Source organism: Magnolia sinica, chromosome 18 (genome assembly GCF_029962835.1).
Source record: "Magnolia sinica isolate HGM2019 chromosome 18, MsV1, whole genome shotgun sequence".
Taxonomy (NCBI): Eukaryota; Viridiplantae; Streptophyta; class Magnoliopsida; order Magnoliales; family Magnoliaceae; genus Magnolia; species Magnolia sinica.
In genome coordinates, this window is record NC_080590.1 from 35,917,427 (window position 1) to 35,939,017 (window position 21,591).

General features: G+C 39.4%; 1 long non-coding RNA gene and 1 other non-coding gene across 3 annotated transcripts; both read left to right on the forward strand.

The window, feature by feature from the left end:
• The first annotated feature begins 1,006 nt into the window (after window positions 1-1,006).
• Window positions 1,007-1,113, forward strand: LOC131234072 (small nucleolar RNA R71). The gene has a single exon (XR_009165485.1). It is a non-coding gene; the product is annotated as a small nucleolar RNA R71 (small nucleolar RNA).
• Window positions 1,114-5,393: 4,280 nt separating this feature from the next.
• LOC131233839 (uncharacterized) lies at window positions 5,394-13,555 on the forward strand. Of its 2 annotated transcripts, XR_009165370.1 has the most exons (3): window positions 5,394-5,423; window positions 9,081-9,151; window positions 13,115-13,555. It is a non-coding gene; the product is annotated as an uncharacterized LOC131233839 (long non-coding RNA). The 2 variants fall into 2 exon arrangements; XR_009165369.1 differs by lacking the exon at window positions 5,394-5,423 and having other exon boundaries at window positions 8,925-9,151.
• The last annotated feature ends 8,036 nt before the right edge of the window (window positions 13,556-21,591 follow it).

Sequence of the window (21,591 nt, forward strand, 5' to 3'; positions counted from 1 at the left end):
GACTTTGGATGCACTAGTATGTCTCTCCATTTCATTTTGATCTTCCACATTGGACTTTGATTCTTCCCTAGGCATATCTACTTTGTTCTCGATCTGTTTACCGGACCTAAGGGTAATGATTGATTTGGCTTGCTCATGATATTGTTCTTGGTTTGAATTAGAGCCAATCTCATACTGTCCTTTTAGATTTACCACAGGTTGACTAGGGAACTTGCCCTTCTCTCTCTCACTCAATGTGGCAGCAAGTTGACCCAACTGTACTTCCAGCTTGGCATTGGATTGCGCATTTGCATGTAAACTCTGCTGGTTAGCTAGTAAGGTATGTTGGGTGTCTTTTTGAAATTAAAGTGAACTCTGCATAAAAAGATTGAGTGTGTCCTCAAGAGATGGTTTCCTAGATTGTGGAGGCACTTGTTGATACTATGAGAACTGCTGAGGTTGTTGACTGCCAACTTGGGAGTAAGGTTGCATAGGAGGATTTTCAGATGGTCCTCCTTGTTGTGGTCCTTTTGCCCAAGAGAAATTTGGATGTCTAGCCCACCCTGGGTTGTAGGTGTCTGAGTAAGGATCATTCCCAGGTCTCCGAAAGGTGTTCATAGCATGTACTTGTTCAGGGAGAAATTCTGAAAATGCTGAACTAGATGGACAAGATGGCGTAGGATGGGCGGGACTAGAACATATGGCACATGACTCGACTTGAGTTGTTTGTGGAGGTCCATTATTTAACATTAAAGCATCCACTTTCTTTGTCAGGCTATCAATTTTGGCATAAAGATCTGGCGTGACTCGTACCTCATATATACCACCTTTCTTCTGTGGTTGGGGACTCCTTTCACCACTATTTGAGTAGTCCCATTGCTGGGAATTTTCACACAAGGTTTCAAAGAAATTCCACGCTTCAACATCACTTTTGGTCATGAATGACCCTCCACTGGTGGCGTCAACCATGCGACGGTTTTGGGGTGTCAGACCGTCATAAAAGTATTGAACCTATTGCCACTTTTTAAAACCATGGTGTGGACATTTAAGAAGTAAGTCCTTCCATCTTTCCTAACATTCATGAAAGTGCTCACCCTCTTTTTGTGTGAAATTCGTAATTTCTCTACGGAGAGCATTAGTTTTGTGAACCGGGAAGAACTTGTTTAAGAACTTCTTAGACAATTGGTCCCATGTAGTGATAGATCCAACTCCTAGAGAATTCAACCATGCTTTCGCCTTATCCTTCAAAGAAAAAGGAAAGAGGCGCAAACGGATCGAATCATCTAAAAAGTTTTGGAACTTAAAGGTGGAGCAAATGTCTAAAAATTCTTTCACATGATGATATGGATCCTCCTTATCTGAACCATAAAAGGAGGGCAACAATTGTATGACTCCAGGTTTAAGTTCAAAGTGTGCTGCCGTGGTGGCAGGCAATACTATACATGAAGGCGCATTGAATTGGACAGGAGCTGAATAATCTCTAAGAGCTTTAGTTCCATTCTCTTCCGCCATTTCAAATAAGATGTTTCTAAATCTTTTACGAAAGGTTCTTTCTATTTCAGGATCAAAATGTGCTAGTTCTATGTTCAGAGATCTACATCCTAGCATAAACTATGTTATCAATATAAGAAAGAAAACTAAACTAAGATGTAACCTAAGAGAAATAAAAATTATGAATTCTTAAAAACAAGAGAAAGTTATGTAAACGAGAACTGGAAGGAAGAACCCGGAAAAGGCAATGATGAATGTCGGAAGATTTGAGAGCTCCTCCTTTTGAAGACAATCTTATTTAGCAGCTTCCTTCCTCAATTCCTGTAAACATAAAAAAAAACAAAAATAAATTAAATTTCCTAAAATAATGCTAGAAAAAAAATCCTAAGCAACGGTTAATTTCTAAAAAAGAAAGTTTCTAATCTTAAAAAATAAAAAGCTAAGTTAGTTTCTAAGAAGGGAAAAAAAATTTCTAAAACTATAGAAAATAGAAAGTTACTTGAAAGAAGAATCAAAATCTAAAATTAGGAAATAGGAAATTTCTAAAAAAAAAGAAAGCCTAGAAATAGAAAATTTCTAAAAAAAATAAAACCCTAATTCTAAAAATAGAAAATAGAAAAAAAATTTGGAAAGAGATTACCAAATTAGTAGTTTATGTCAGGTCCCTACAAAACAGGAAATAGGTTAGTTTCTAAAAATAAAAATTTAACCTAAAGTTAGTAAAAAAAACCTAAGACTATGAATTATGATAAGAGAGAATCCTAAATCCAATTGGACCGAAACAGTCCCCGGCAACGGCGCCAAAAACTTGATGTTTTATTTAAACCAACCTGATTTAAATGATTTTAAACTCGCAAGTATACGAATCAGATGTAAATATGGTACGTATTACGAGATCGTTCCCACGAGGACTGGTTGTCACAATTCAAAATTAAAGACTCTTCTTAACTAATCCAACAAATATTTGAGATAGTAATTGAATAAACTAAATAAAAATCAATGGAAAAATAACCAAGAGCAATAAGGAAAATTCAATCAAAGAGAAGACTAGGACTTTCGAATCCACCTCTAATTATCATAAACCTTGTTTTACCTGTTGATTCTCCCTAATTCAGATTGATATCAAAAATAAATAAAGCGCACTCTATGTCCTTGGTCGGGCACACAGAATGTATAATTCCTTAAAGCATATGGATCACATCTTTCCATCCATGGTCAGGCATGGAGAGATGTAGATTCTTGTATCTTCTTCTATAGGAACCTGTTCATGGTCAGACACAAGCGCCTAAAATAATATTCCAAACAATATCCATAACTAGATTTTGGTTAAACTTATAGCATGGAGAAGTACGAAAATTCCAGTCAAGTACACCAGAGAAAGAAACAAATCAATTAAATCAACATGAAATCAACACATAATAAGGGTTATTTAAATTAGGGGCTTCATCTCAGCCCTAGCTAGAAGATTAGCAATCCATGAATTCAAATAAAAAGAAAGAAAAATAAAATTGATACAAGGAAAACATCTCTCTCTCTCTCTCTTCTTCTCTTTTCTTCTCTTTTCTTCTCTTTCTCTTCTCTGGATCTATTCCCTGGCTCTCCTCTGCAAACGAGCCTTTTCTTTCTCCTTTATAGCTTTCAGCTACGGTGCAGAGCTACGCATGAGAATAGCAACCGGTCGGTTGAGAACAGAAGTCGGTGCGTGTATATACATTACGCATTGAAAATCGGAGCCTCCCACGTTCCGTTCCTTGCATGTCGTCTATTAAATCAACATCTCTTGGGATGTTCTGAGATGCTCGACATAATGGACGGCTTAGATCGATCATACGAACCATAGAGGTGGCCCACCAGCTTCCGAAAAACGGACAGCTGTCGGGACGCGAACAGAGGACTCGTATTTCTTCCGCTGTGATGCTGGTGGGACCCATTCCTTCATTATTTTGGGTAATCCGATCCGTCCATTGGATTCTTCTCAAAAAAACATTAGGGAAGGGATATTTTTGGGTGCCCATTGATGCGGCCACAGAGTTTTTAAACCTACCGTTCATTCTACTTTTAAACGGTTGAAAAATCAATCCTCGTTCTCTTTTTCAATTATGTCAACTAGGCTTGGATGAGAGGGACCCAGGGACTCTGATGGACAGTTCGGATTGTCCGTTAGAACAATGTGTGGAGCCCACAATAGGGGACCGCAAGTCCCTGTTTCATGATAGAAGCAAAACGAAACTTTCCGTTTGAAGTCGGTGGTGTCAGATGACCCATGATCGAGTTCTAATTGTAAATCCATGCCGTCCATTGTAATCTACTCGAAATTTCAGTTGGAAATGACTACTTTTGGATAGCTTTTGATGCGGTCCACCTGATTTCCTGCTCTACCGTCCGTTCTGCCTTTGATGGTGGAGATCATGTGATCGCACGAAATGAGGCCGAAATTCCACCTAGGTGATGGTCTTCCCTACCTAAGAGGCACAATGGACGGTTCAGATCTTGTGACATGATTATTATTGGGCCCCACTATTGAAACCGATGCCGGACGGCGTTTAACGCTGTTGCGTTATTGGAAATTTCTTTTTTTTTTTGTATTTTGTCGGTCAGCGCCTGCTGACCGACCTTGAATGTATGGGTGCACTGCTGGTGTGCATCCGCACTGTGTGCATGCAGTGCACATGTGAGGTCCATCATGATGTATGCACCAAATCTCCTCCATCCATATGGTTCTCCATATAATTTAAAGTGTTGATACCAAAGATGGGGCATATGTAGCTTGCAGGTGGACCCCAAGCTGAAAATTAATGGGCTGATCTGGCCGTTGGGCCACTTCTCGAGATATCCAATGGTTAAAATTTAATATGTACGGTTTATTTATGGCCTCCAGGCCATGTATGAAGTTTCGAGTCAATCGGATGATGGAAACCATGTGATCTTGCATTCTGGACCATTTTTGAGCCTTTTTAACTTGAACGGCTTGATTTCTTCGGATCCCTGGCATGTGAATTCTTCAGTCTTAGTTCTATGGAGTGCGTCCCTTGCTCTGGTGACTTTGGAACATCAAATCCACGCTTGTAGTACTCCCTTTTCCATCAACGCTCCTGATTTCATCCTGCAACAAAAATATAATTAAAATACTCCATTAAACATTATTATATACGTAAACTCAGGTACTAATTGGGGTCTGATATGTAATATTCGACCCTCATCAGTTGGTCACTCATCCATCAAATATATAACCGTACAGGTAGCACAGATGACTAAATTGATCTTTAAGTCCAGCCTGATGAGGAGCAGAGTGCCACTGTTAAAGATGCATGATTGTATTGTCAAGAGTTGTTACGTGGTTTTACAGTTTCAGATTTGTTATAATTTGCTTTGTTTACATGTAACATCATTTCACTTTGAAATTGTAAGTTTGGGACATTTGTTTGTATAAGTCATTATGGGCGATCTTTTGCACACTTTAAATGTAAATGCAAATTTTCCATTATGAATTATTTGTCCATGCTACGCTCATCTGCTTACTCTAAAGCTATCAATATATATATATATATATATATATATATATATATATGACCAACCTTTAGGGCCTGTTTGGCCGGGCAGATCCCACGGTATTAGGAGGGATGGGATCGCCTTAATCCCACCGTCCATCCCACGTGGCTGTTTGGGGCGGCATATATCCCGCGTCGAACGTATATGTCGGTGGGACTGAAGAGGGATTGCGAAATCGCTCTCAGGATCTCCTGTCATCCCGTGCTGCGACCTCGAGCCCATCCCATGGAAACCTCTCCCATCTCGCGTACGGACCGACGGGATCGAGCGATGGCAGCGGTCAGGAAGTCGCTGGAGATGGCGGGAGATCATCATTCTTGCGCGAATCTGGTAAGCGTACAAATACTCGCCTTTCGTAGAGTATTTGTCCCTGTGAGTTTCATCTGAGGGATTGCTAGTGGAAGGTATGCGTTCATCTCCCTCTGAAGGGAAGCCTCTATCTATGCTTCTTTTATAATCGCATTTGAAATTCATATGTTAACAGGCCCCTCATGCTTTCCTGATTGGAGATTTCTTCATGCATGTATGGTCCAACTATCAATTTCTCCTAGAAATTGGGGCTTCTACCTCGTGCACGTTGTCATCTCCAGTTTTGGATTTTTATGTCTTCTGGACGAGGTTGTTGGAGGATTTCACTGTTGATGCCTTCCTCTAGGGGGTTTTGGTCCCTACATGTCTGCATGCTCTTATGGATTGAAGCTTCCCATTTAGGGGTTTTGCTACTTGCATATTCTGCTGCCGAATTTCAGTGTTGATGCATTATTCTAGCTGTTTTCCTCCTTACATGTTCATTCCGTTATGGTTTTATACTTTCCATTTAGGGGTTTTGCTACCTGCGTGTCTTATTTGGTAGATTTGAAAATCTTAACGCCTTCCTCTACGAGATTTTTTGATCCCTGCAAGTTGATTCCTAGAATGATTTGAAAGCCATAATTTGGGGGTTTTGCGATCTGGATGTTGTCATTATCCTTCTCTGTCCAAAATAGTCTCTCCTGGACTGTTTTCTGGCTTGGCATTTTCGGCGTCCGACTACAGATTCATGCCCTGAGGTGGGTGGTGATAGAGATGAAATCGGGCAATTTTTGTTGTGATTCCTAGGCATCATAAATGTATTTGCGATACGATTTTCGTGTTTCTAATGTCATTGCTGTAATACATTAGGCAATGAAGCGCTTATGGATTCCCACCATCGATACTAATTCAGTTTTCTTTTACTTTATTTCCATCCATCTCTCCCTCTCTATTTTATAATGTCCATTTGAATATACATGTGGTGCTCTATGTAGATCTTTGATCTGTATTTCTCTACAAACCTCAAAGTAAATGAACTATTTGTCCATTCTTATCTTCTATTATAAATCAACGAGCTATATTGACAAGCTGTGTATTGTTGTAACAAATGTATAGATACCTGATGAATTGACTGTCCAGATTTTGTGAGCCACACAGGTATGATGCATGCTTTTTTTTGTTCTTTCTTATTTTGTTTTGTTTCATCAGAGTTCCTGTTAAAATGTCATGGGTAGCTGAGTGACATTCATTTCATACATGAAAAGGATGGGGATCTCAAGTAGCTAAAACATGAGTTCTGGTAACGCAACTTGGAATGAATCCCTCGCTGTTTATATTGTGAGAGAGGTTATGAATCACATCAACTTTGTTTTTTCCAGAGACATCAGGAACTCTGTCATTGTACTCGGCATCCCTCTGCCCTTGTGCATGCTAAGAACGTATATATGATTTGGAACAACTAACAAACCGAAATGTAATGTTAGTACCATTTACAAAACACTAAATCAGTTTCAGATTTCAGATGTCAGAATCAGTGGAGAGACTGTTATAGATGTGAATCACACCAACTTTGTTATTTCCTAACAAATTAGAAATTCTTCCATTGTACATGCAGCAGCACACATAGGATTTTAATTGTATAACAGTTTCTGTTGCTATAGATGTTGTGATTCAGTTTCAAAATGGAAATAGGTTCAGATATAGTTTGCACAGGTATGTATGTTTAGTTTCAAATCAGCCTCATATTCAGATTTGAGATCCAGCTTGCACTGGTATATATGTTTAGTCCTAGTTTCACATCCGATTTCAGTTTCAGATATCTCATATTGCAAAATCCGATTTAATTGCTTTAGATGTTGACATACAGATTCACGAGCATTTCTACACAACTACATTGTATCAGCTATTCGATCTTAAAACATATATAATTGGGTAGTAAAGTTCTTATTGTATATTTGATCCACATGTACTTGCCAACCTGAATCATGGCCTAGCTTACTCTGTTTCTTGGAATATGTTGATGTTAAAGTGTGTATATATACATCTGGTATCTTGTTTCCAATATAGCAACTTGTCATGTGAGTCTCGAATAACAGGTGGTTGATGGGAACTGACAGTGGGTGTAGTAATTAGGTAACAAAAACAAAAAAAATAAAAATAAACTGTGAGGTGTTTTATTCTGTTTTATGTGAAAGATCCCTGCATGTCTGTTTTTCTATCCATTTTTTTCCAGATTCCTTTAGCTTTCTTTCTTTTGACTCTCTTGTTTGAAGAATTAAAGGACTAGATTCTCTCCATGGAATGTTCTTTATTTGATCCGATTTGATTGGTTCCAAAGGGAGTTTTGATTGGATGCGTGGATTCCTGTGAATTTTGCAATAATTATTTGGATGGTGGTGTAAAGAGCATGGCTTTCTTTTTGAATCTATTGCTCTTTTGTGCAGATTTTTTTATTTTTTTATTTTTTTTTATTTTTTTTATTTTTTTTATTTTTTTTTAAATTTTTATAGAACGTAGCTCGTAGTTAGTTTGTTTTGATTGGATTTGAATTGAGTTTTGCTCAATTCAAGAAATTATGCATGAAACAGCTAGAAGGCATGTAGGTCTTAAAAAAAAAAAACAAAACCCAAGTTTGATTGGATTTGAATCGTATTATGTTCTGATTTGTCGGCTCTTTGTCAATTACATATAAGAGCGCTCTCTTTTGCTAATCTCTTTTTGCAGTGCAAGGTTAACAAAATCCCCATTTCATTCAGATTCATGAATGGAATTTTTTATTAGTTTGGTAGGAGGAGGGGGGTGGTTGACTGAGCTATTTGCCATTGTTTACTCCTAAAAAGCTAAAGCACTCCGTATGTTTTCTTGGTTTCATGAAGATTGGGTCTGCTCAGGTTCCATTGGTTACAAAACAAAATTCACACAATAGTGTTGAACTCTTTATGGGTCTGCGTACTGTTAATATTTTGTTGACAGCTCATCTTTCAAAAAAAAAAGAAGAAAACTTTGTTAATACAATTGGTGCATTGGATCATGATGATGTTCAGTTCTGGTGCATGGGGTTATGCTTGGAATCCTGGATCTGAACTGAATGGACTCAGATGGGATTTTGACTTGCCAAGATCTGAGAATAGTGCTAGTATATCTAGGGATATTTGCTACAACATTTTTTGGTTATACTTCAATTGTGTGCATTTCAACAAATTATCTATTTTTCATCTCAATCATTTATGTTGCTTGCACTTCATCTCAAATGTACAGGTACAACCTTGCTATATATGAATTTATGTTAATATCCAACTCCTAATTTGCTGTTATATTTCTATAAGGGGGTGGTCTAGTTTTGTGGAAAACACCAATTTCTATAAGGGGGTGGTCTTTTTACAGAAATTGAATGTTCCATTCTTCATGTCGTTGGTTGGAACTCAGCTATCATGAACAAACCTTTCCACAAAGGATTGCTGTTTACTCCAACCATATCCATTACATGTAACCAAATGGAGATTGCCCTGATTTTCTTGGACAAAGTATGCTTGCCATTTAGGACCTACTTTGTAAATGGCTAGGATCATGTGTTCATGTGCCAGTGACATCCTCTTAGTCAGAGATGTGATTCTGTCTGATGTTTCATGTCTCATGCTTTGTATGATATAAGCAGTTTTGATGCCATTCATCATCTTCATCGTGTATGCAAGCTTCATTTCTCTGTGTTGGAGTTGGATATTGAAAAGTCCGATTACTCCTAATTTGCTGTTATATTTCCGTAGTTTCAGGTTACGGGATCTACTACTTTGATTAAAAGGCTAAATTCTCTGCACACGGCCTACTTTCAGTTGATATCCAGGTATGTACCACATCTGAACTTTAAGCCTAGTATTCTTTTCGATATTAGACGTAAAAGATTAAGCTTATTTGCTTACGAAGTGGTCTACACTTGCATTGATTTACATGCATGTCATCTATGTCATGTGTACAATTTTCTTTTAAGACCCATATGCATCTACAGTGAGTCCATATGATTTAGTTTGAATTACATGCATGTCATCTATGTCATGTGTACAATTTCCAATACAAACCAGCATACCAGGGAGCATGTTCCATTGCAAGTCTGGTAGTTAGAACACAAGAGAAGTTTCACAACTCATGTAAGAGGTTTGCTCTATTACATGTTTAGATATTGCAATAGATAGGTTGGGACTTTAGCCACTGAAAATAGAACAGGCTGAATGACCAAAATCATCTTAGTTGATGGGCTGCCGTTCTATTGGGAATACCCAAATATTTTTCATATTGAATATTTAAAGCTTTTGGCTATGCAATTGGCATGGGTACTACTTTCTTTTTCAAAGTAAAAGAGCCGAATTTCACCTGAGGACATAATTCAAGAGATCTTAGCTGTTATCTTTATATCATATAAGGTGAGAAACATGGTGGTATAAATGGTTTGATAGAAATCCTTCTCATTTATTTACTGTGAATGGGCACTCCTACTTTTAAGGGGAGGATTGTGACTTAGCTAGAGAAGAACATGCATTAGATCCAACTCATTCATTAAATGAATGACTACATTCTCACCCCGAATCTTAAAATTCAGACTACCCTATCACTGTGTGGTCCCGTCGTGATGTAAGTTTTTTAAAACTTATAAAATCCATTAGGGATCTGGAATGGACAGTGCAGAGGAAGAAGAGAGGGAAAGGGCTATTGTCATGCAAGCGATGGCAACTTGTGTAGCAGCTATAGGGGAATACTGTCGCGTATATATGTTCAGACAGCCGGCATGACACGGAGATGATGAACGGGTGAGGTTCATCAACTCTATCATTCGGGCTACAGAATTGGATTGTATAGCTCAACTCAGGATGAGTCAAGATGCTTTCTTCGAGTTGTATACTACACTTCGCGAGAAGACATTTGCTTGACACCCGTCATGTCAGTCTTGAAGAACAGGTGGTTATGTTCCTTCATACAGTTGGCTATAATGTTCATAATAGGGTCATAGGGCACAGATTTATTCAATCTGGGGAAACCATTAGCCGTCACTTTAACCATGTTTTGGATTCTATTGTATCATTATACCCAGACTTTGTTAAACAGCCAAGCTCAGAAACACCACCCGAGATTCAGACGAATATCAGTTGGGCTCCATACTTTTAAGTATCAATTTCAATGACAATTAATGTATATGTACATTGCTATACTCATACCCTGAATAACAAATCTGACCCTAAAATAAATTTGACTCCATGCTTATAGGACTGTGTTGGTGTAATTGACGGGACACATATACCGGCTCTGGTCCAATCTGCAGATCATGCGAGCTTCCACAATCGAAAAGGATTCCTCTCACAAAATGTACTTGCGGCATGTTCATTTGACATGAATTTCCATTACATATTAGCCGGTTGGGAGGGTTCGGCCTTGGATGCTCGGGTGTTACACAATGCTCTGACCCTATCAAATGATCCATTACATGTCTTGCATGGTACTGGTTATATCTCTCCTAGATTACCCATCCATTTCATATTCACAAAATATTCGAGTGTCCATTTGATGGAACATTCATTTAAATGTGTAGGGAAATATTATGCTATCGATGGTGGATATGCACATTCACCCGGTTTTATGGCTCCATACCGCGGCATGCAATACCACTTACAAGAGTATCGAACCGGGAGAGCGCCTGCGAATATGAAGGAGCTGTTTAATTACCGACATGCACAATTACGTAATGCAATCGAGCGTTATTTTGGTGTAATGAAAAATAAATTTCCCATATTGAAGACGACCATTCCGTATGAGTTTTACACACAAGTGAAAATTATTGTAGCGTGCTGCATTCTACACAATTTCATACGATCCGTACTTCAGTCTCGTGACGATGGATCTTTTCCTGTAGAGGAGAGTAACGCAACACCTCATGAGGTGTCAACAATGACAAAAGGCAATGGTTGCTACGCGTCACTCAACAAGAAAAGGATGCATGGAATCATGTGCGGGATGATATTGTTACTCGAATGTGGGCAGATGCGCATCAGAACAGTAGGAGGAGATAGTCAATTTACTTTTACTTCTCCCTTTTGCAATTTTACCTGTAAACCGAACAATACTTAAATCCTCGTAATATTTATTACTTGACTATGGAAATATAGTTGTGTTGCACATGGATGCACCATATTTTTACTCCACATTGTCTCATGTTCTCAGCAGAAGAACATTGACTTTGTATGTAATTAATGTGTACTTGACATGTACTGCATAGGTGACATGGCAGACCCAAGGTCTAATGATAGTTCAACACCGACACAATCACCGCTTAGGACACTTGTGATGCCGACATGAAGTTCACCACATGGGAAGACAGTCAAATCCCTCGCTGAGCCTCTGTCTTGAGCGGCTAAAATAAAATGGAGACCAGAAATGGATCAAGTGCTTTTCGACGTCCTACTAGAACAAGTTGCTTTGGGACGTAAGGCAGATAATGGTTTCAAGAGGGAAGCCTACCAAGTAACAGCAGAAGAGGTCATGAAGCATACGGACATACCTATCAACTGGCAGAATGTGCAGAACCGTCTGAGGTATTACAAGCGTGAATATATTGTCGTCAGGGACATGTTAGCAGCTAGTGGGTTTGGATGGGATAATGAGCGCATGGTCGTTACGGCCCCTGATGAGGTCTGAGAGGATTACCTGAAGGTATGATTTATATAAATGCATCATCCATCAAACATTCACAAACCCATTAATTAAATATATTTCTCCTAACTTACAACTACATTTTATGGTTGCAGTCTTACCCGCATGCTACACATCTACGCGGGAAAAGGATTGAGAGAATGGATGACCTTGCGGTCATCGTCGGCTCTGATCAAGCAACTGGACGATATGCGAAGGGAAGTATGACTATGGCCACGTCATCCTCTAGGATTCAGCGAGATCTCAATGAGTCCTGGAGAGATGCTGAAGATGATCTGGAGGATACCATTGACCTCTCTCAAGACCACATAGCGGACTCGTCAGGCCAAAATTTTTCCTCAGATACTCCATCGATGGGAAGACGTGGAACCTGTGGCACTCCTAGTCTGACTGTAACCGAGATGGGGGTGCATCAAAGAAATGTATGCAGCCTCCTTGTCCCTGCGATGTACTCGACATCTCCCTTAATACCGTTGCAGAGGTTATGCGTGATTTTGGCCTCGGCAAGGAGGTAAATCATACTACAAATGTACTTGATGTTCTTGAGGAGGTGCAAGGGTTGACCAACTCGGAATTTATCGCAGTTGGGCAACTGTTGAGTAGGGACGAGAAGCTGGCATCGTTTTTTGCCAGTCTTCGACCCGAGAGGGGCGTTGAGTGGTTGAGGAGAACACTCCGCGAGAATGATGTCAATGCAGTAGTTGGGCCGGTCTGACATGCTCTTACTTGTCGTTGTGTTGATCTGTTGTTTTATGGGACTGTAATAACTTTTTATATGCTGGGGACTATTTGTTTGATATATTTTTTGGGATATTTGGATGACACAATTAGTATACCGTGTATTCCAATTTCAGAGGTGTGGTAATAGACTGATTTTCTAGTTTAATATATTTTATATATGTTCCGCCACATGCTTGTCACTCAGCACATTAAGACAGATGGAGCCACACACATCGCATGGACGAAGGGTATGTATTATCAGTTATTTAAAATTCAAATCCTCTGATTGTATTTTTGATTTATTTGTCGTATAACAATTTTCCGTATTTAGTATATGCACATTCAGACTTGCTGCACCTTGAACATGGTACTAATATACATTTCAATGCAGATGGCAAAGGAGAAATACTATGTTGTTCTTGTGGGCCGTCGACCGGGCATTTATCTGATGTGGGACGATGCTAGACTAGAGGTTGAAGGATTTAGCGGAGGGAGACACCGGGCATTCAAGAATTGGAGGGAAGCGGTTTCCTGCTGGGAGAGTTACTTCGGTGGGACTGGTGCACAATTGCGGCCTGTGATAGAAACTCATGCGGTTCATGTCATCGCACAGTTAGACGAGGTCGACATCCATCGTTTGTTGACTTCGTCTATCCATCAGTCGACCCATGGCAGGGTTTCCACGTCCACAATGACTGATGATCTTGTCCCATCCTGTGGAGAGAGTTTCTGTGGACTTTTGATTGGCATTCTCGTTATTTTCTTCGCCCTGCTTATCATTATTAAATTCTAGCTGTAGAAGTTCTGTAACATAATGAATATTATTTTTTGGTTCTCTTTTTTTTTTGGGAGTTTGATTGTATGTTTCCCTAACTTTCTTTAACTTAGCTTTCTTTAGCTTTATCTTAGATTGTATGGCTTTTTTTTAGCTATCTTTCATTACAGATCTACCTTAGATTGTATGGGTTTTTATATATATAGATTGTATTGTTTTTTTTTTTTGGAGGGAGTAACCCTCATACATCATGGTGGGGCCCACATTAGACCATTGCAGTGGGAACAGATTGACTACTCCCCCTGACACCAACCATTGGCTGGTGATCGATGCTCCGTGGGGCCCACCGTGTGTGTCATCCATGATGTCATATATTTTTGTATATCATTTTATGATATGATAAAAAAAAATGAAGCACATCTCAATCTCAGGTGGACCACATTACAGGAAATGGTGTTGAATGAATTTTTACCATTAAAAAAGTTTTGGGGGCCATTAAAGAAACATGGATTTCGGGATATTTATTTTTACCCTTCATCTGGGTCTTCTTGACCATATCAACAGATTGGATGTCAAGTAAACAGTACAGTGGGCCTTACGGAGGATTGTGAATATCCCACGGTATTTTTCGTCTTGCGGTGTGGCCCGCCTAAGATTTATATCCCTATCATATTTTGTATCAAGTCCTAAAATGATCTGTAAAAATGGTTAAACAGATGGGATGAAACACACACATCATGGTGGGACCCACAGAGCACTGACCACCAGCCACAGGGCTGGTGTCAGGGGGAGTAGCCGATCTGTTCCCCATTACAACGGACGTCAACCCCATGCTGGAAATCCTGGGATGGGATCTGCCTGCCCAAACAGAGTGGGTGTAAATTTGGGAGGGATTGCTGCAATCCCACGGCTAACCAAACATGCCCTCTATGTACATTCCATGGGATATGGCCCATATCCCATGAACGACCCAAACAGACCCACTATTTCCGTCCCGGGATTGGTCCATCCCAAGGGATTCCTAGCAGTCCACTGACACCACCATCATTACCTTAAATTTGATCCCATCCCTCTTAATACCATGGGATCTGCCCGGCCAAATAGGCCCTTAAGGTTAACACACAGGTTTTTGGGATGCGGGTCATATACTCGAGTCCTGAAAAGTCGGGGCATTACATATATATAACTAACCTATGTTGTCACTTACCGACCCTTGACACTCAAGGTGAAATATACGCAAGTAAAACCAGTAAAGAACTACACAAATTCGATTAACCAACCGTATGAAGCCAACTAATCAACCTAATCACTTAAACTTCAAGCTAACCTCGTGATTTGTTCATCTAGGGCCCAAATCTAATTGATCCATCACTGACTAATCAAGACAACTGCAACTAAATTAAAGATCTACCCAATGCCGAGCTAGCTATGGCCCAGATCTTAACTAACGGACTAAGTCAACCTAGTTACTCATTTAGTCAAAGAACCAATGGTTTAGAGTGATCATGACCGAATTACCATTTTTGTTAATTTCAAATAGGCCACACTATGAACTTAGTTAATCCAGACCCTAACAACTGTGCCCAAGAAATCTCTCTACCCAATTCATTCAAAAAATGCCCCGATTATCCGAACAAGCTTCAGACCGCTCGTTAGTGGGCCACTAGTTTTGAAATTATAGAATAATGCCCGTCTCACTGATCTTGATGTCCATCCCGGACGGTGGACCCAAATGATGCCCCAAACCACACAACTTGGACCGTGAACGTAGAGCTTGAAAGGCATGACTCTCCGAGACTTGAAACCTGAAACTTAAGTGTGTTGGCCCGGCCACTAAAATGATAAAGTTGCGACTTTCCAACCATTGAATTGCAATCAAACTTGGGCCATGAGTCAGGGATATTTCCTTGATCACATCCATATAACTGGGGCCGTGATTGAACATTAGTGACCGTTGATCGCAATTCAGGCCCCCATGGCAATCGGGTCATCCGTTTGCCGTTAAATTCAAACCAACCACTTATCTGACAATTGGACACCTGCCCCATGACACAGATGGGTTAGGGTGCCACTGGAATGACCCCAAGGACCAAAAATCAACCCGCTAGGGGCATGCATGTTAGAATAAGAGCTCTTAGTGTCATTTAGACACAAATTCCAGATTATATAAGTCCAAAATCACACTCCAACTCTCCCATATGAATTTTTACTGCAAGGGAGAGAGAGAGAGTGGAGAGAGTAGAAAGAGAGAGAGAGGAAGCTCCAAAGGAGTTTGATTTTGAAAAATTCTCCCTCCTACCTCAACTCACATCAGAGCCCACGACTTTGTCGTTGTAGAAGCAGCCCACTAGCCATAGAAAGGTAATCAATCCAACCCCTTCTAAATTTTAGGTGTCCTAAACCACTTGCATGAACTCTAACATGCAAATTTTATTGGCACAGGGCTCCGTTACGCCAACCTGTGGAACTAACACCTTAAGAGTGGCTCTACAAACCATTAAATCATTCCTAAGTGCGAACCATTATCTTTAGGTGGCCAATTATCGAACTTAAGCTGAAATTAATGATTGTGTGTGTGAAATTTGCTTTGCATGTTGATTTATAAGAAATCCATTTATAGTTATTTCTTTACAAATCAGCCTTAGCATGTTTAGAATAATAAATGCTTAATCACATGCTAGACTAGATTAAGTCATTAAAATGTTGCCCTTTTCCTTGTTCTCCCTTCTTATTATGTGAAATTGAATTTGATTCATTCCCAAATCTGCGATAATTTGAGAGAAATGTGCCGCATGTCTTCTATACGTTTAAATTGGGTCAAATATTTGCGGTTATTTACATGCATGCCTAAATTCTCTGCAACTAGTAGTTCGTGATCTTCTTTACGATATTAAGCAATTTAAACTTTATATGCATGCATGCCTGAATTTTCTATAACTAGAGCAGTTCATGATCTTCTTTATAATGTTAGGTAATTTAAATCCTTCTCTGGGTTGGCCAGCGAAACTACAAGACCCGTATGGACAACCCCATCAGTTGGGCCACCCAACGACCAATCTGAACAATTTAAGTCAAACACGGATAGCTGACAATAGTTGGACTATATAGGATGCTCACGCCCAATGCCTAGTGTTCTGTAGTTCACCCAAATTGAACAAATTAGCCCACTAACTAACCAATCATGTCTATTAACCATGTACGATTATGCCTGTTTGAACCTGAGACACCCTATGCCCATGCAGTGCCCACTAGTAACAACTATGATGCGATCCACAAATCTCAGGAGCCAGGTATGGTGGAATAAGACACTATGTTTCAGCTGTCGGCGTACATCAGGGTGACGATCCTCCCCGTAGTGATCTCGAGCAATTTAGGGTACAAACCCGCCTCGTGAGCCAGGCATGGTAGAATGAAACACTATAATCAAACTGTTGACTTACGCTGGGGTGATAAGCCTCCCCATAGTGACTGCGAGTAAGCATACTTTACAAGCCACCTTTCGTATGTGTTTCTTATAAGTGATGAACCCAAATGGATTAAGGATTGCGGGTGCAAGGCCGCCGCAGGGTTAGGGCATTGACTTCATTAAGGTGTCCTAGTTTTTTCAAAAATACTGAATGAATGAATGTAACTAAACACTTGACTAACATATTCTCCATCGCATTGCATTAGTTAAGTTGGCGACTAGATAATTGAGGTCGCATTGAGGGAGTGTTGGGCATTGCGAATGTAAGATAGTGTCGCTAGTGGGAGTGTTGGATGGCGAGGGCATGCATCATATCACAATAACATGCATATGAATTAAAAAGAGTAGCTAGGAACTTTATGTTTGATGCTTTTCATTAATTGCACCTATGAAATTGATAACTCGTGTAACTTATTACTAATGGAACCCACTGAGTTGATCACTCACTCTCACTCTAGGACAGTGTTTTAAAACACCAACCAGAACCTATCTTAGATGCAGGTGTCACGGAACTCGATGCTCTGGATGGGGCAAGTGTGGACGAGGAGGAGGAGCTCTCATACTTTCAGCTTTTGGGTGGATCACCATAGGTTGTCTTAGGACTAGTGATGGGGCCTTAGGGCAAGGGGACATTTGCACATTCTTTTGGACCATATATTTTGTTGGGATGTTCTCCTGTATACCATGCATACTATTTCATTTTGCTGATCATACATTTTATTAGTCGTACTTTAATTCAATAATTTAGTCGTAGTTTGTGTCGCATGATCCGTTTAATTTCTTAATTGTTTATGTATCAATTAGATTATACTCGCATTTTGTCAATTCGCAAGACATAAGTGACACCCGGGATGTTAGGAGTCGAGTATCTACTTGGCCCCTGAGATTCGGGGCGTTATAAATTATTTGACAAAATCCTGTTAGGGTATGAGGGACTGTCCCTCCACTTTAGAAGTCTTGTGTTGGTTCTTCGTTCCCATATGGACGAGGATAATCTTTCTACCATCTTTAATAAATATAATACATTATCTTGGCCTTTATGCGTAGCATTAACATTATATTATCATGGTCAACCAAGTAATATGTGATAAGCTTCAATGTTGACTATGTCATACATTACTTCGTCCTTATAATATTTACTAATGGAAAAGGATATACAACATTATTCGGTTACCTCTGTTTTGTTGACTTCTTTGTTTCATCCAATCGTGTATGGAGAGGGATTTTTTTTTTTTGTTTTTAGTTGCAATTTTTCCACCATTATTTTTGACATAAAGTTCTCGCTGCTCTCGACATCGATGATCACATTAAAGACTTTTGGGTTTACAGTTCACATCGTTCAAAAGATGTTATACCATTATAATCTATCTCTACATTCGATGTATATAACGACTTCCTCACGATTAAAGTGGTGGCATAAGATTCACCATTATCGGATGGTAGCCTGTGATTCATTACCAAATGTCATACCACGAACATGATGACCGCAAGCTCCATCCCTTATTCATATTTCTTATTATTATGAAGATGGATTTGTCCTACGGCTTTGTTAAATGGTTGATCACTGCCTGCAGTCCTTACATGACATGTTGATTCTCCTAATGAAAAGCTCCAAACACCGCTATTGTTATAGGATTATTTCTTGAAGCATCATCCATGAGATTGTTACCTGCACCTTCATTAGATGTCATCGTCTCAAGGAAAAGCCTCGCTCTTATACCAACTAACGCAGGGAAGGTTGGATAATGAGAAATATCACTGTCTTCCTCAAGTGATTAATTAAAACATTGAATCCACAAAGCATTTTCTTGAATCCATAAGAAAAAAAAATTCAAAATTTTATTAATAAATAATTGTCTAAAGTGTACGTATCCCAATTATACCATTAATAAAGAAAAAAAAAATCAAATTTGTAATTACAAAAAAATAGGAAGATACTAACTCTAAAAAAGTGTCCTAATTCTAGTAAAACCCTTATAAAGCCTAATTTCTAAAAATAAAAATTCTAAATAAAGTTTTACTAAAAGAGTCTTATCATAATTACAAGATATTTCTAAAAAAGAAGAAAAATCTGAAACTCTTAAAATAAGGAAATACTAGAAAAATCAAAATGATTAAAAATAATTTTTTTTCCTAAAATTGCATTTTTGAGTTAAAAGTGCATGTTTTCTTATGAAACAAACAAATGTGACCCAATTTATGTGCCGGTTTGCCCCGGATGGCCCATTACAATAAAGATTAATAAATTGTGCATCCCACAACAAAACTCGAATCAAAAGTTACGGGCAATGTACAATTCACCTTCTTTTGATCCAACCATGCTAGGAATGTATTTGTGTCATACATCATGAAACAATGCTTCTAAATTGCCAACCAATTTATGTTTTTCATTTCAAATTCACAGATCTTGATTTTGGGTAGTTTCAGGTTTGGGTTGCTATGTTTATTCATTTGAAAATGTGATTTTATACCCCCTCTCGCACCATAGGTTGACTAGTGATGTCCAAGTATGTAAACCATGGAAATTTATACTTTGATTTATGCAACATGTATGATATTATATATGCAAGACCTACGACAGAAGTGATCCGGACCGTCGGACCTTAGATCAGGCGTATCTCGCAATTCGGAATGAGTTATCTGACGTAAAATATATGATTTTGAGGTAGAACGAGCTACTTTAGCCAACCAACCCAGCTATGCCGGGTTTCCCAAACCGGATTTGCAAAATACCTCCAGATCGACAGTCGTTTTCCTATTTTAATTTCATTTTTACTATAAATAGTAAGTTTTAGTTTGATTATAACTCTTCATCCGTTGGGCTTTAGGAGTTGCGCCCAACATGAAAAGAGCTTAGAATAATTAGGAGAACGGTTTGGTGAAGCCAAATAGGACACTTACTATTTTTGGCCGAAAACCTTGCGCACTAGTAGACATCACGACCGTCTATAAATAGTAAGTTTACTATTTATAGTAAGTCACGAATTCTAGGAGTTTTAGTTGTAGTTTGATTCTGATTTCTTTCCCATTGCTTGGTACCCCTATTTAAAGGGTTGTGAACTCGTTTTTATTCATTCATTAATCAATTTCGAATTTATTAGAATTTATTTCTATTTTCTGCTTTCTTTCCTCGTGGATTCGAGAAGTCTCTGTGAGGAGTCCAGAGAAGTTCCGTGGATTCGGAATAGTTATCCTCTTGAGGAAGACGGTGCTCGACCTCACGTCCTCCCCTGCGTCAGTTTGGTATCAAAGCGAGGTTTTTCCTCGGATAGATGGCTTCTAACGACGGGTTGGGCAACAATCCCATGGGCGGTGTTCCAGGGAATTTACCTTTAACGGCGGCAGCTTTCGAAGCAGCACGGCGAGAGAATCGGCAAGCCATGCAAGGGCTGCAGGCTTCCATTGATCGCATGGCGGATCGTTTGGCGGAGGCCCTAGGGCAGCTCCGTGTTCATGGTGGTGATCCACCATCAACAATTGCTAGAATTAGTAATCATATTGATCGTAGGGCGACGCTATCAGTGAACCACAGGATCCCTCCTAATAAAGTAGGATCTAGCGACATGATTTTACAGCATCCTAGACGAGCCATTGATCAGATGGATCAGATGGATCAAGAATTCAAGATGAAAGTCGATCTTCCTAGTTTTAATGGTCAACTCTACTTCAAGGACTTCCTCGATTGGTTGCTTAAAGTCGAACGTTTCTTTGACTACATGAACATAATGGAAGAAAAGAAAGTTAAACTCGTGGCCTACAAGTTGACGGGCAGAGCTTCAGATTGGTGGGAACAACTTCAACTCGAGCGAACAAGACGGATGAAGGCGCCAATCCACACGTGGTCGCGGATGAAGAAGTTATTGTGCATGCGATTCTTCCCTACCAATTACGATCAGGTATTATTCCAACAAAATCAAAATTATTGGCAAGATAACCAATCATTAAAGGGTTATGCAGAGAAATCCTATTATTTGTCGGCGAGAGGTGACCGGGTCAAAACGGAGTTGCAACAAACCACAAGATTCATCAGTGGAAAACATGTGACCTCTATGGGAACGGTGAGCCAACTCAAGACTTCTAAAGTGGAGGGACAATCTCTCATGACTGAACAGGCCCTTGTTAAACAATCTGAGGAAACGGGAGACATATATGCAGTAGTTGAAGAGAAAAAATATGTGGAGCCTGTAAATATCCTAGAGGATTTGGAACCAGTATCGCAGGAGTTCAAGGGGGTTGTACTCGATGAACTCCCTAATAAATTACCTCTCATACGAGATATGCAAAATCACGTTGATCCTATCGCAGGGATAAGTCCGCCTAATTGCTCACATTATCAGAAAAAATATGAAATCTTGAAGACAGATGTGAAGGAATTAATCGATATTAGTCAAGTCAAGGAAAGCATGAGTATATGTATCGTATCGGCTCAAAAGCTTAATGTCAAGTACAAAAAAAAGTTTAATGAACATCGGCGTCAGAAGTTATCTCAGACTCATGTGCCAAGTCTCTTGCGTAACTCGAGGACGAGTTTTTTTCAAGTGGAGGGGTCTGATGTAGAACCTGTCACAGACACGTTCCTAGCATGGTTGAGCCAAAAGAAGATGGACCGTGAATTGACTATAACTTT